Source organism: Helianthus annuus, chromosome 14, assembly GCF_002127325.2.
Source record: "Helianthus annuus cultivar XRQ/B chromosome 14, HanXRQr2.0-SUNRISE, whole genome shotgun sequence".
Taxonomy (NCBI): domain Eukaryota; kingdom Viridiplantae; phylum Streptophyta; class Magnoliopsida; order Asterales; family Asteraceae; genus Helianthus; species Helianthus annuus.
The window spans coordinates 56,732,208-56,747,249 of record NC_035446.2 but is presented as its reverse complement, the minus strand read 5'-3'; positions in this window follow the sequence as shown (position 1 = coordinate 56,747,249).

Here is a 15,042-nt window from a genome sequence, read left to right as displayed (position 1 = left end):
CCGAGCCCTGTTAGATTATGGAGCAGAGATGAGTGTTCTCCCAGGTAGCTTGTACGACTAGTATGACTTAGGTCCTCTATAAGCAGTTGATAGCATGGCGGTGTTTGCTGACGCGAGTTGGAAACAACCCCGGGGGGTTGTGAAAGATGTGATAATCCAACATGGTGAATTATACTACCCAGTGGACTTTATGGTGATAGACTATGCACCATCAAAGGCATATGAGCAGCCACAGTTAGTATTAGGTTGTCCGTTGTTACATACAGCTAACGCACAGATTGACTACAGAAATGGATTAGTCACCATGAGTTACAAGAATCGTAAGTTGTATTTTAATGTCTTTTTAAAATCCATCTCTTACGATATCGTTGATGATGTGAATTGTACAGTTGCTACTAATTAGGGCTGTAAACGAGCCGAGCCGAGTCGAGCCGAGCTAGACCCAGCTCGAGCTCGGCTTGAACTCGATTCGAGCTGGCTCGGCTCGAGCTCGAATTTCAAATCGAGCTGAGATTTGAGGCTTGAGCTCGACTCGGTTAGAATTCGAGCTAGCTTCGCTAGGCTCGATCTAGCACGAACTAACAAAGAACCACAAAGTTTACTACTTAAAAAGCCCTTAAAAATGAATTTCTTGATAGACTAAGGGCCATAATTGCCATTTAATGTAACCATATAGCTAAATATGCAAGTATAAATAGTTAGTTCACTTTGTACATTGTCTTTACCTTCTTTTATAGGGTAGATACTCCCTTAGTTTTTGTTTTCTAAGCGATGTGGGACAAAAATGAAGGATATAGACCTTATCGAGCCAGCTCACGAGCTCACGAGTCGAGCCAGGCCAAGCTCGAGCTTGGCTCGTTTACAAACCGAGCCGAGCCGAGCTAGCTCGTTTACAACCGAGCCAATTTCGAGCCGAGCTTTCTTCGAGCTTTTTTCGAGCGAGCTGCGAGCCATGAGTTTTTTGAACACCCCTACTACTAATGAGTTTGTTTCCTGTCTGATCAAAGGCACGTTAGGTACAAGTGGTGTTGAGTGTTACAGATCTACAGTGGAGAAGCATGGAAGTCAGGCAAAGAAGGCAGGTGTGAGCAGGAGAGCTGATGAAAGAAAACCACCCGATGGTGGGATTGGACGGGGCAATGAAGCTGAATTTGACCCCAACTAGTGTGAAGCAGCGAACCTCCCACAAAACTGGATGGAGTTATATGTAGAGAAGTGGGGAGGCAAGCGCTCATCTGAACCAACCTGAGCACGTCAGGTACGGTCTGGCTGAAGACCTATAAACTTAGCGCTCTCGGGAGGCAGCCCAAGGATGTAGAGTTTGTATTGTTTGGGTTTGTTTTGGTGTGTATTTGTGTTTGGCAGGTTACTACAGTAAATCCTTATGGATGCAATGATTCAAGTGTGGGGATGTTTGGCAACATCCTCGGTGAGATATCAGAGAATCTAAAGAGATGTGTACGTCCCTATTAGATCGCAGCAGCTGCACCACTATCAGGTCCATGTGTTTATCTATCTTGCATTGTCTTTCTATTTGTGTATTTGGTGGTGTGAGCCATGTGTTGGGAGTGGTTGTTATTTGTTGAGTCGGCTGGGTTTTTAGCCGTTTATGGTTTGTTGGGTGATATCTCTCGGGTTAGGATTATAAATTACACCATACATTGGGGACAATGTATCCCAAGTGTGAGGATGTGGTAACTCGAGAGAGGGTTGGTAGAATTGATGATTGAAAATGCTTGACTGGTTGAAATTGGCAAAAAATTGAAAAAAATTGAAAAATTTGAAAATGTTTTGTAAAGATTTTTGCACAAAAATGGAAAATGATAGGTGTAATCAGATTGTTGGTTTTCGATTATTATATGTATGAGTAACAAAACAATTGAAAATGCGTCTAATTTACGATATATGGGTAGGCCCAGCCAGTTGAAAAGTTCATTATGATTGATATAAAATACTTAAATATTAGGAATCTTCTGGGTTCTCGCCTTAGGAGTTATAGCAAAACCGAAACTGTAGAGAGTATATGGGATTCCGTTATAAATAAAAAAGCTTATAAGTATTCTGGTTAAATGGCACATCTATTTCTTTTTATGAAAATAAATCTGAAACAAGGTGTCGCCCGGAAAAAAAAGTTCCATCTATCCATTATTTTGAGCTAGTTATGTATTGACAAGCCTATGGTATTGCCACGAGGATGGTGACTCATGTGGTACATACCCTCTAGGTGGAATTAGAAAAGAAAAAATAAATATGTGAAACTTATGGCATTAACCACTGGGATCGTAACTCGAGTGGGGTATGTCCACTAAGTTAATCGTATAAAAATGCATGTCGAAGCTCATGATCATCATCCATTATCCATCATAGTTTAATCGGGAATACGTAAAAACTTGTTATATAAGACAATAATCTCATAAGCTTGAAACGGGATTAGGTGGCGGTATGGTTTTTGAGTGTGAGACCCATAGACGAATAATGCACCTGAACTTAATGGATCATGATTAAGGGATTGGAAATCGGCACTTGGGTTTAAGTGGACCGTATACTTGCAATCCTAGTTAATGTGTGATTAGACTTGTTAATAAGATAATAGAATAAATTGAAAGCCCGTGATGTGATTGTGATTCCATTGCAACTGATTTTTCGGGATGAAGAAAAGATAAGTGTGGGGATGTGATGGAGAGTGTGAAACCCGGGTGTTAATGTCACACCCCCAAAATCCACACGCGGAGTATCACCGCTTGGGAGCGTGACTGACCAGGATCAAGCCATCAATCATATTGAACATAGTGTATAATAATTAAAGTAGTTCATAAAACCCAATTCAATACAATTGATGTTTAAACCCAACAAAACATAATTTGAGTAGCGGAAGCATAAGTATGTAAACCCAATGTAATTCAAAAGTTCAATTGTTTAAACGTTTAACATGGCATCCACGATCCATGCTCCACAACGACCTGCTCCTTCCTGTGCAAGCTCCATATGTACCTAAGGTCCTGCAAGGCATGCAGCAGAGGGTCAACAACTAGTTGAGCGAGTTCACAGTTAATAATTCAGTAATCGTAATAGTATAGTAAGCCTTGTGTTCGTTCATTAAGTCATGTATCGTATTAGTTCGTATCGCGGCCCTCTAGGCATGTATGCGAAGATTAGGGAAAGTTCTCAAGTATTCTAGACTAGGTATATTTGTATCGCGGCCACCCGGCATGTGTGCGAAGTTTAGTGTATAATTCGCGGCCTTCCTAGGCATGTGTGCGAAGATTAGTCATATTATCGCGGCCAACCCCGGCGTGTGTGCGAAGATCAGTTCTATAAGTATCACTAGTCTAGTCGTATCTTATCAATAACCCTTCCTCACCCGAGGACCATATAACTAAGTTCCATAAGCTAGGAAAGTACAAGTAAATAATCCAAACCCATTCCCACCCTGGGAACCCCATGCGTAGGCTGTGTGAACTCACCTTGGTTTTGCTCGGCAGATACACAGAAAAGTTCAATTAAGCTATATGGTGGTCAACCACGTCCTAGCATGGTTACCATACAAGTTAGATTCGCATTCAAGTAATGCACATATGTTCTACACGTATTGTACACAAGTATAATCATGGCAGTTCAATCAATAGTACGAGTTCAATCAGTAGCAATCACGTAAATAAACGAAGTCTAAATATGCGGCCCAAGTGGTTGGGCTCGTAACACTATGCAAGTCCAACAGTGTGTGCATGTGTTCCCGGTCTCGAGTCGAGACCAGAGATCTCGAGTCGCAACACAGGAGGTCTCGACTTGTGCATATATCACTCGAGACTGGGTGGTCTCGAGTCAGATCTTGAGTCGCAACAGGACTCGCAATGCTGGTCTCGAGTTGTGCTGTTTTGTGTCGGTATGGTGGTCTCGACTCGAGACAGGGAGTTCTTGACTCGCAATCTGTGTCGAGACTAGGTGATGTAACAGACTTCCTGATTTCCTTAATTTGCAGCTCAATCAGTTCCGTAATATCAGCAAACATCTTTGGCAGTTTCAAAACGGATCAAACATCATTCAATTCATCAATCATGAACATTCATACTACTATGATCATCAATTCAAGAACAATAACAGTCCAATATCCTATGGAATATATAATCGGACCATGTGATTTACGAATCCAAGGACTAGCATGCAACCCTAAGTCATGTGTACAATAAACCGATCAATACCACAAATCATAACAACACATCACAGCCGATTATACATATCCATTCGGTTCTAAATCATGCGATCCGATTTATAAAAACATCATCACATATCACTTAGTTCTAAACCAACACATAATATCATCGATAAGCATCACTAGCATGAAACCCTAGTTCGTAACATGACATCAAACATAGCAAGCAATCAAGAAGTAACACTAACCAGAAAAAAAAAACCGAGAAGCCTAGACTGCTCGAGATGGTTGATTTCGGGTGGGGCTGTCGTCCGGTTCCAAGGAAAAACGAGAGAGAGAGAGATAGAGCTCCTAGAGTTTGTGTGTGAAAAGTGTTTTGCAAGTAATTAGAAACTACACCCCCTATGGTTCATGTATGCGTAGAAGGGGTGAGTGGGCCGAACCCATCATTGGGCCGCCCTTAGGTCTCGGGTTGGGTAAGTGGTTGTGAGTGGGGTTGGGCCAAGTGAAAGATGTGCGGTCCAAATTTCATAACACGAAACATAATAAAAAGTCATAACATTCAACGAAATCACACATCAACTAATCACGTAACGTTCATACAAGTTAACACGTAATACAAGAGACGGTTCTAAATACGAGTTGTCACATTATCCCCAACTTAAAAGAAATTTCGTCCCGAAATTTGGTACGCACTCACTGAGGAAGCTAGGTAAGTTGTATCGTTTACTGGTTTTCTTGGGGTGTCACATCCTCCCCCCGTTGATCTGGAATTTCGTCCCGAAATTCTGTGGTAGCTTCAGCCTCAGCAGTGGTTGTACTGTTCGGAAACAACTGGGGATACTTTTCTTTCATCTGATCTTCTCGTTCCCAGGTGAACTCTGGGCCACGACGGGAGTTCCAACGAACTCGAACAAGAGGGATTCTCTTGTTTTTGAGGAACTTAACATCCCGGTCCGTGATTTCAACTGGTTCCTCGATGAAGTGCAACTGCTCGTCGATAGTGAGTTCCTTCAGAGGAACTATGAGGGTCTCATCTGACAGACACTTCTTCAGATTTGACACGTGAAAGACGTTGTGAACTGCCCTGAGTTCAGCTGGTTGGTTCAGTCAGTAGGCTACTTTGCCTATTCTTTCTGCAATTTCGAACGGTCCGACATATCGCTGATTGAGCTTGCCCCGTTTGCCAAAACGAACCACACCCTTCCAGGGTGAGACTTTAAGTAAAACCTGGTCCCCGACCTGAAATTCCAGTGGCTTCCTACGCTTATCCGCGTAGCTTTTCTGACGGTCGCGTGCTGCCGCCATGCGTTGCCTTATCTGTGCAATCTTTTCCGTGGTGTCCACTATAAGTTCTGGACCCGTGATCTGACTATCCCCCACCTCTGCCCAACAGAGAGGTGACCGGCATTTACGCCCGTACAATGCCTCGAATGGAGCGGCTTGAATGCTGGTGTGGTAACTATTGTTGTATGAGAACTCCACCAAAGGGAGATGCTTTTCCCAGCTGTTGCCGAAATCGATAACACATGCCCGAAGCATGTCTTCTAGAGTTTGAATCGTGCGCTCAGACTGCCCATCCGTCTGAGGGTGATAAGCCGTGCTCATATCTAACCGAGAGCCAAAAGCCTTGTGCATTGCTTGCCATAGCTCTGACGTGAATCGTGCATCGCGATCCGAAATGATAGAGGTGGGCACCCCGTGCCTTGAGACTACTTCTTTCAAGTATAGGTCTGCTAGTGTGGAAAACTTGTCTGTTTCTTTGATTGCCAAGAAATGAGCAGACTTGGTGAGTCGATCCACGATCACCCAAATAGTATCGTTCCCACGCTGGGATCTAGGTAGGCTTGTAACAAAATCCATGGAAATTTCCTCCCATTTCCACTGTGGTATCTTTGGTTGCTGAAGTAAGCCTGCTGGTTTCTGATATTCTGCCTTGACTCTTGCACATGTCAAGCATTTGCTGACATAGGTAGCGATGTGGGCCTTCATGCTAGGCCACCAATACGTAGTTCTGATGTCGTGGTACATTTTATCCGACCCTGGATGTACCGAGTAGCGCGATTTGTGAGCTTCATCCATTACCAGCTCGCGTAAGTCTCCAAAAAGTGGGACCCAAATACGCCTTGTTACATAGTAGGCGCCGTCTTCCTTCTGTTCTAATCGTTGCCTTGACCGCGTAGGGCTTCAGCCCTAACGTTTTCTGGTTTCAATGCTTCTACCTGAGCATCTCGTATCTGTGCTGGAAGACCAGACTGAATAGTAAGCTGTAATGCTCGTACGCGTCTAGGTAGAGTGTCCTTTCGACTGAGAGCGTCAGCCACAACATTGGCTTTGCCTGGATGGTACTTGATGGCGCATTCGTAATCGTTTCAAAAGTTCGACCCATCTTCGTTGACGCATGTTCAAATCCTTTTGCTTAAGGATATGCTCGTGACTCCTGTGATCGGTGTAAATAGTGCACTTGGTACCGTATAGGTAGTGTCGCCATATCTTAAGCGCGAAAACAACAGCTCCCATCTCTAAATCGTGCGTCGTGTAGTTCCGTTCATGAACCTTGAGTTGGCATGAAGCATAAGCAATGACCTTGTCGCGCTGCATTAACACACATCCAAGATCCTGAATGGATGCATCACAATAAACTACGAAGTCGTCCGTGCCCTCTGGCAACGAGAGGATAGGTGCACTGCAAAGTCTATCCTTTAAGTGCTGAAAAGCGGTTTCCTGAGTATTACCCCAACGGTAGGTGACACCCTTCTGTGTCAATAGTGTAAGCGGCTGTGCAATCTTTGAGAAATCTTTAATGAATCGCCTGTAATACCCCGCCAAACCCAAGAATTGGTGTATTTCCGTTGGTGTACGCGGTGCAGGCCAGTTCCTGATCGAATCTACCTTAGATGGATCAACATGAATCCCATACTTGTTTACCACATGGCCTAGAAAATGGACTTCACGAAGCCAGAAGTCGCATTTTGAAAACTTGGCGTACAGTTGTTCCTTTCGAAGAAGTTCCAAGATAAGCCGTAAGTGCTGCTCGTGTTCCCCCTGACTCTTGGAGTAGATCAGAATGTCGTCGATAAAAACTATCACAAATTTGTCTAAGTAGGGCTTGCATACCCTGTTCATTAGATCCATAAATACGGCAGGCGCGTTCGTTAGCCCGAATGGCATGACTAGGAACTCATAATGGCCGTAGCGAGTTCTGAATGCTGTTTTAGAGACGTCCTCATCCCGGACTCTCAGCTGATGGTAACCTGACCTCAAGTCTATCTTGGAGTAGTAGCTCGACCCTTGCAACTGGTCGAATAAGTCATCAATACGCGGAAGAGGATAACGGTTCTTCACCACCTTGTTTAGTTCACGGTAGTCAATGCATATCCTGAAGGTACCGTCCTTCTTTTTCACGAATAACACTGGAGCTCCCCAAGGCAAAGAGCTTGGACGTATAAAGCCCTTTTCCAAGAGCTCTTGTAGCTGCTTTGACAGTTCTTCTAGTTCAGTTGGAGCTAATCGATACGGTGCTCGAGCTATGGGTGCTGCTCCCGGAGCGAGCTCGATTTGAAATTCGACCTGGCGATGAGGCGGTAGCCCAGGTAAATCTTCAGGAAACACCTGAGGAAAGTCCCGTACTACTGGAATATCCTCCAACTTCTTTTCTTTCGCTGATGCATCAGTAACAAGTGCCAAGATGGCAGTGTGCCCCTTTCGTAAACATTTCTGAGCCTTCAAGAAAGAGATGATGCCGACCACAGCACCACTCTTGTCGCCTTGAATTTCGAGAGGTTTCTTGCCCGAACGAGGAATGCGAACTATCTTTTCCTTGCATAAGATTTCTGCCTGCTGTCGGGACAGCCAATCCATCCCAATAACGATGTCGAAGCTTCCCAAGACTATGGGGATAAGATCGATGGAGATAGCTTGACCGGCTAAGACAACATTACAACCCCTGACTACATGTGTGGCTTCTAGACTCTTACCATTAGCTAATTCTACAACATGCTTGGTGTTTAGAAGTGTGGGTGTACGTTTTAACATTTGGCTAACTTTCAAAGACATATAACTTGTATCCGCACCCGAATCAAACAAAACAGTAACATAAAAGTCGTCGAGAAGAAACTTACCCATAACTACGTTGGGATCATTCCTTGCGTCGCCCTGACCCAGCACGAAAGCACGACCCCTAGCTTCGTTGCCGTTGTTGTTGTTGTTTCCCCCATTGTTGTTGTTCCCGTTGCCCTGGTGGTTGTTGTTGCGATTCTGGTTCTGGTTCAATTGAGGGCAATCACGTTTGAAATGACCTTCAGCCCCACACTGGAAACATCCCCGGTTTCCTCGCTATGGCTGCTGCTGCTGGTTCTGTGGAGCTGGTGGTGGGAGTTGCTGATTCTGGTTCGCAGGTCGCGAACTCCTGCAGTCTTTAGCTTCATGCCCTAACTTGAGACATCTCTGACAACGTTCCTTACGACACCGCCCACTGTGGTGTCTGTTGCACCTATTACATAGTGGGTGAAATTCCCGATATCCACCCTGCCCCTGACTGCCTGATGATTGCTGGCTCGGATTCTGGTAGTCATTTATCTTGCGCTGCTATGCTTGAGACTGAACTGAGACTGAACCTTTACTGGAATCCCCATCCCACTTTCTTTTGTTGTCGCTGGGTGTAGCAGAAGTAGCAGCTGGAGTGGTAGCACTGATGCGTTTGGGCAGCTTGTTCTGTTCCACCGCCTGATCCGTGAGGCGATGAGCAAGACGTTGGATGTCTTGGATATTGTCGAGGTTAGCCGATGTCACATGGCTCTGAATCTCGGATGCTAGACCCTTGAGGTACAACTCGATGCGCTTGATTGGAGGGTCCACCATGGTTGGACACAAGATGGCCAGTTCGTTCGACCGTTTCGTGTAAGCTTCGATTTCTGACCCCGTCATTTTCAAATGATAAAGCTCCACTTCCAACTTGTGGATGTCATCGCGTGTGCAGTATTCCCTTTTGATCAGTTCTTTGAATTCGTTCCAACGGGTGGCGTTAGCAGCTGCCAGCCCTAAAATCTGAACTTGCGCATTCCACCAGGTTAACGCAATCCCTTCCAACGTGCCAGTGGCGTACTTGACCCTGCGAGCCTCAGGGCATTCATACATCTCGAATACTGACTCGAGCTTTTCGAACCAATGGAGTAGTCCCACTGCTCCTTCCGTGCCACTGAACGTACTTGGACGACAGTCCATGAAGTTCTTGAAAGTGCAAACAGGTTGTGGTGCGTGTTGACCTATTGTGCATAGAATAGGACAATATTAAATACAAGGGTTGATTTAGGAATGTAGGATTTAAAGATCCTAGTGTGTATCCCATCCGCAGGGTATACTACCTGCTTGTGCAGCTGCAAGTGCCGCAGCTACTTGTTCGTTGATGAGAGCCGTCAACTGGGCTTGAGTCATGTTAACGCGTCCAGACATGATCTTCATAGTAAAGGTAACATAGTGAGAGAGGTTCGCGAAAGGTGCGATGACAGAAGAGAGTAAGCACACAAGTGTTCTCAAGCAATAGTGTCATGTGTATCTTAAGCACTACTACGAGCAAAGTTTTATGTAATCTAGCAAGTAGGCAATATAAACATAAACCATATTACCTAGAATGTTGAGTCTTGCACGTGGAGCGAAGCGTCGTTGTGGATCGTTGAAAGCACTGTTCTGGTTATAGTCTGGTTTTAATAAAAACGTTTTTCCCATATTAAAACCGAGTTCTCTATAACCAATGGCTCTGATACCAATCTGTCACACCCCCAAAATCCACACGCGGAGTATCACCGCTTGGGAGCGTGACTGACCAGGATCAAGCCATCAATCATATTGAACATAGTGTATAATAATTAAAGTAGTTCGTAAAACCCAATTCAATACAATTGATGTTTAAACCCAACAAAACATAATTTGAGTAGCGGAAGCATAAGTATGTAAACCCAATGTAATTCATAAGTTCAATTGTTTAAACGTTTAACATGGCATCCACGATCCATGCTCCACAACGACCTGCTCCTTCCTGTGCAAGCTCCATATGTACCTAAGGTCCTGCAAGGCATGCAGCAGAGGGTCAACAACTAGTTGAGCGAGTTCACAGTTAATAATTCAGTAATCGTAATAGTATAGTAAGCCTTGTGTTAACTAGTTGAGCGAGTTCACAGTTAATAATTCAGTAATCGTAATAGTATAGTAAGCCTTGTGTTCGTTCATTAAGTCATGTATCGTATTAGTTCGTATCGCGGCCCTCTAGGCATGTATGCGAAGATTAGGGAAAGTTCTCAAGTATTCTAGAGTAGGTATATTTGTATCGCGGCCACCCGGCATGTGTGTGAAGTTTAATGTATAGTTCGCGGCCTTCCTAGGCATGTGTGCGAAGATTAGTCATATTATCGTGGCCAACCCCGGCGTGTGTGCGAAGATCAGTTCTATAAGTATCACTAGTCTAGTCGTATCTTATCAATAACCCTTCCTCACCCGAGGACCATATAACTAAGTTCCATAAGCTAGGTAAGTACAAGTAAATAATCCAAACCCATTCCCACCCTGGGAACCCCATGCCTTGGCTGTGTGAACTCACCTTGGCTTTGCTCGGCAGATACACAGAAAAGTTCAATTAAGCTATATGGTGGTCAACCACGTCCTAGCATGGTTACCATACAAGTTAGATTCGCATTCAAGTAATGCACATATGTTCTACACGTATTGTACACAAGTATAATCATGGCAGTTCAATCAACAGTACGAGTTCAATCAGTAGCAATCACGTAAATAAACGAAGTCTAAATATGCGGCCCAAGTAGTTGGGCTCGTAACACTGTGCAAGTCCAACAGTGTGTGCATGTGTTCCCGGTCTCGAGTCGAGACCAGAGATCTCGAGTCGCAACACAGGAGGTCTCGACTTGTGCATATATCACTCGAGACTGGGTGGTCTCGAGTCAGATCTTGAGTCGCAACAGGACTCGCAAGAGTTGTGCTGTTTTGTGTCGGTATGGTGGTCTCGAGTCGAGACAGGGAGTTCTCGACTCGCAATCTGTGTCGAGACTAGGTGATGTAACAGACTTCCTGATTTCCTTAATTTGCAGCTCAATCAGTTCCGTAATATCAGCAAACATCTTTGGCAGTTTCAAAACGGATCAAACAACATTCAATTCATCAATCATGAACATTCATACTACTATGATCATCAAGTAACAGTCCAATATCCTATGGAACATATAATCGGACCATGTGATTTACGAATCCAAGGACTAGCATGCAACCCTAAGTCATGTGTACAATAAACCAATCAATACCACAAATCATAACAACACATCACAGCCGATTATACATATCCATTCGGTTCTAAATCATGCGATCCGATTTATAAAAACATCATCACATATCACTTAGTTCTAAACCAACACATAATATCATCGATAAGCATCACTAGCATGAAACCCTAGTTCGTAACATGACATCAAACATAGCAAGCAATCAAGAAGTAACACTAACCAGAAAAAAAAAACCGAGAAGCCTAGATTGCTCGAGATGGTTGATTTCGGGTGGGGCTGTCGTCCGGTTCCAAGGAAAAACGAGAGAGAGAGATAGAGCTCCTAGGGTTTGTGTGTGAGAAGTGTTTTGCAAGTAATTAGAAACTACACCCCCTATGGTTCATGTATGCGTACAAGGGGTGAGTGGGCCGAACCCATCATTGGGCCGCCCTTGGGTCTCGGGTTGGGTAAGTGGTTGCGAGTGGGGTTGGGCCAAGTGAAAGATGTGCGGTCCAAATTTCATAACACGAAACATAATAAAAACTCATAACATTCAACGAAATCACACATCAACTAATCACGTAACGTTCATACAAGTTAACACGTAATACCAGAGACGGTTCTAAATACGAGTTGTCACAGTTAAAGTGTGCTATATTACGTGTTTTATTGCCATTTGCTTGGTTATACATCTTGAATGTGTTAACTATGAAAGTTTATGGTTTTACAGGTAAATCGCGTAATCCGGTAAAGTTGGAGAGCTTAGTGACAAAGCGGAACAACCGGGGATAACAAGCGAGTGAATTACGTTAACCGGGATTTGATTTGGGCCAAGAGATAGCTTGGAAACATAAGAAACACGAAACAATGAAGTCCAGGGGCTGTTGGGTAATTGAATGAAAGTTGAAAACCAGCTAACAAGTGGAGCCATGGCCGTGACGTAGGCTACGGTTGCTAAACCATATCTTACGGTTTGATGTGGGAGTTCAAAAGATTGTCAGCAAGTCCATACTGTAGCCTACGGTCGTAGAGCGTAGGTTATGGTCAAGCAGAAGTCACCCAACAGCAGCTTTCCACCGTAACTTACGGTGGGAGACCGTAGGTTACGGTGTGTTTGTGGAAAATTTCGTATGTTTGGCCTGTGAAGCGTATAAAAGGTTTTTCTAAACCCTAACTGAGGGGATCTTTTTGGGAGAGACTTTCTTGGACGAAAATTGGGATCAAAGGGCATAAAGTTTGGAGCTTTTCACCATATTCTTCACCAAATCAAAGATCACGATCATGAATTCAATTGTTTATCAAGCTTTTGACGATCAATCGAACGAGATGAGCGGTTAATCTCTTAGTGGTTTCCTCCGGGTGGAGGATTCTTGTAAGTTAATGACTTTTATGTGTGTTAAACTGATATGTGAACACGGTAATCTAAGCATTCGATGCTTGTTACCTTTGAATTTGAATGATTATTTGTAACGACTGATTTTATTTAAACTTTATTTCCAATTCATTTAATTCCCGAGAGTTCTAGTAATCGGGATATATTTGAAGGGATTAAGGTTGGTAATTCCAGTTGATTGCTTATATGATAACCTTCCGTTGTTTTACAATCGAAGTAAGTAGCCTTTAGGTAATCACAACTGGTTAAGTTTACTTTGAATCCAAAATCCGGAGGAACCATTGTTCTCTCCCATTATTACAACTCGTTTTTAGTAATTCGTAATTTAATCAAACAACCAAACAATCCGATTTTACATTGCAAGTAGTTAAATCAGTGCTTAATCCATAATACTTTCCACTAGACTCCTCTGGATTCGATACCCTGCTTACCCTAGCTACCTAGGTTAATTAGGTTTTTGCAAGCCACTCACGAGAGTCATCAAACACCTAGACGTATGAACACATTCCAATGTATGAGACACAACAAACGTATGAGGACATCAGACACATATGAGACTAAGTGAACGTATGTACATTATAAATGTATGAACATGTCAGAATGTATGTACCAATGTGAACGTATGAACCGATTTTAACACGAATGACCCTATTTTCACACAATGAGCCTCATACGTGCGTATGAAGCCACATACGCTGAATCTAACTTATTCGATAATCAACAACTCAAATTTTGATGATTTCGACAAACAACACTCCCAAAAAGCATCAGACAACACCGATCATGAATACCCCTAAATTTAATTTGAATTTTAACCATGATTCAAGTTATAAATCTATCTTTTAGGGTTCGGTTCAGTTAAACACAAAATTTGATACAATTTAACAGATATTTACCTTGTTTTTTATACGAAAATGATCACAATCAATATCTTAACAATTTTAAAACAACCAACAACAAATCTTCCTTGATTTGAAAATTTTCTCTAAAGACGATTATGTACGAAGGAGCCTTTGAGCGTATGAAGTTTGGAATTTATATAGGACGAATGGCTTATACACTCGTATGAACACATATGTGCGTATGAGCCATCCTTACAACATTCAACCGCTCAAACACACTCATGCGCTTGGAAATATACATGCGCTTAGAATTCATTCATGCGTTCCAGATTACACATGCGCTTGTGAACCATTGTTTTCATTATTCAATCCAATTCACACGTTTGTTCAACCAAGTCCAAATTAATGACCTTGGCTTCAAGTCCAATTTAATGACCTTGGTTTTGAGATCAATTTAATGAACTTGGTTTTACTTCTGTTGTACAATCCCAGTTTATCAAACCATTTTTTATTAGCCCCAGCCAGTTGTACTCTATTTTCAAATTGCTTTAGATATTATGCTATGCCATTGAATTGTACACAGTTTTCCAATTATACATATACGTATTGTTACCCTATGATATTCACCAACTTTTCGTAGTTGACATTTATTTTGCACATGTTTCAGGTGATAAGGTTTAATGATATTTGCTATTGAGCTATTTGTTTCTTTGATTGTAACGGATGATTTTAAAGTTGATTAATATATATTTTGTACTTTTGAACAATCTACCAAGTGACGCATCAATGTTTCCGCATTCGGTCGGAGTGTTATACATAGACACACACATTTATAATTATATATTTTATATATACAAAGATCATACACACTCTCTCTTCTATCCTTCTCTCTTGTTTACCTCCACCAACATCACCTCCATCACCACCACCTCCACCACCACTACCACCACAACCACCGTCGCCGCCACAACTACCCCATCTATCTCGGCACTCGTACCTCATCTCCCTTCGTCGACCAGTACCACCCGTCTCTCTCGTTGTAACAAACATCATTAATTAATTATTATTATTTTTATTTAAAGGTAAAAAGAACATTTTAAAAAATATGTGTGTATCTATAAACGTGTGTATTTATTATATATATTATATTTAGAATTATATTATTTGTTTTTTATTTAAAGATAAAAAAGAAAATAAAAAAAGTTAAAAAACAAAAGAATCCATGGGCAAATTGCCAAAATCATCCATTAGGTTTGGGAATTGCTAATCGTTCATGAGAGTTAATGATACATTTTAACTGAGTTAGTGATTTGGATGAAAATGACAACTAAAATGAAACGCCACAATTACAACAAAATTCTTATTTTAGATGGAACAAACAAAAACGCTCAA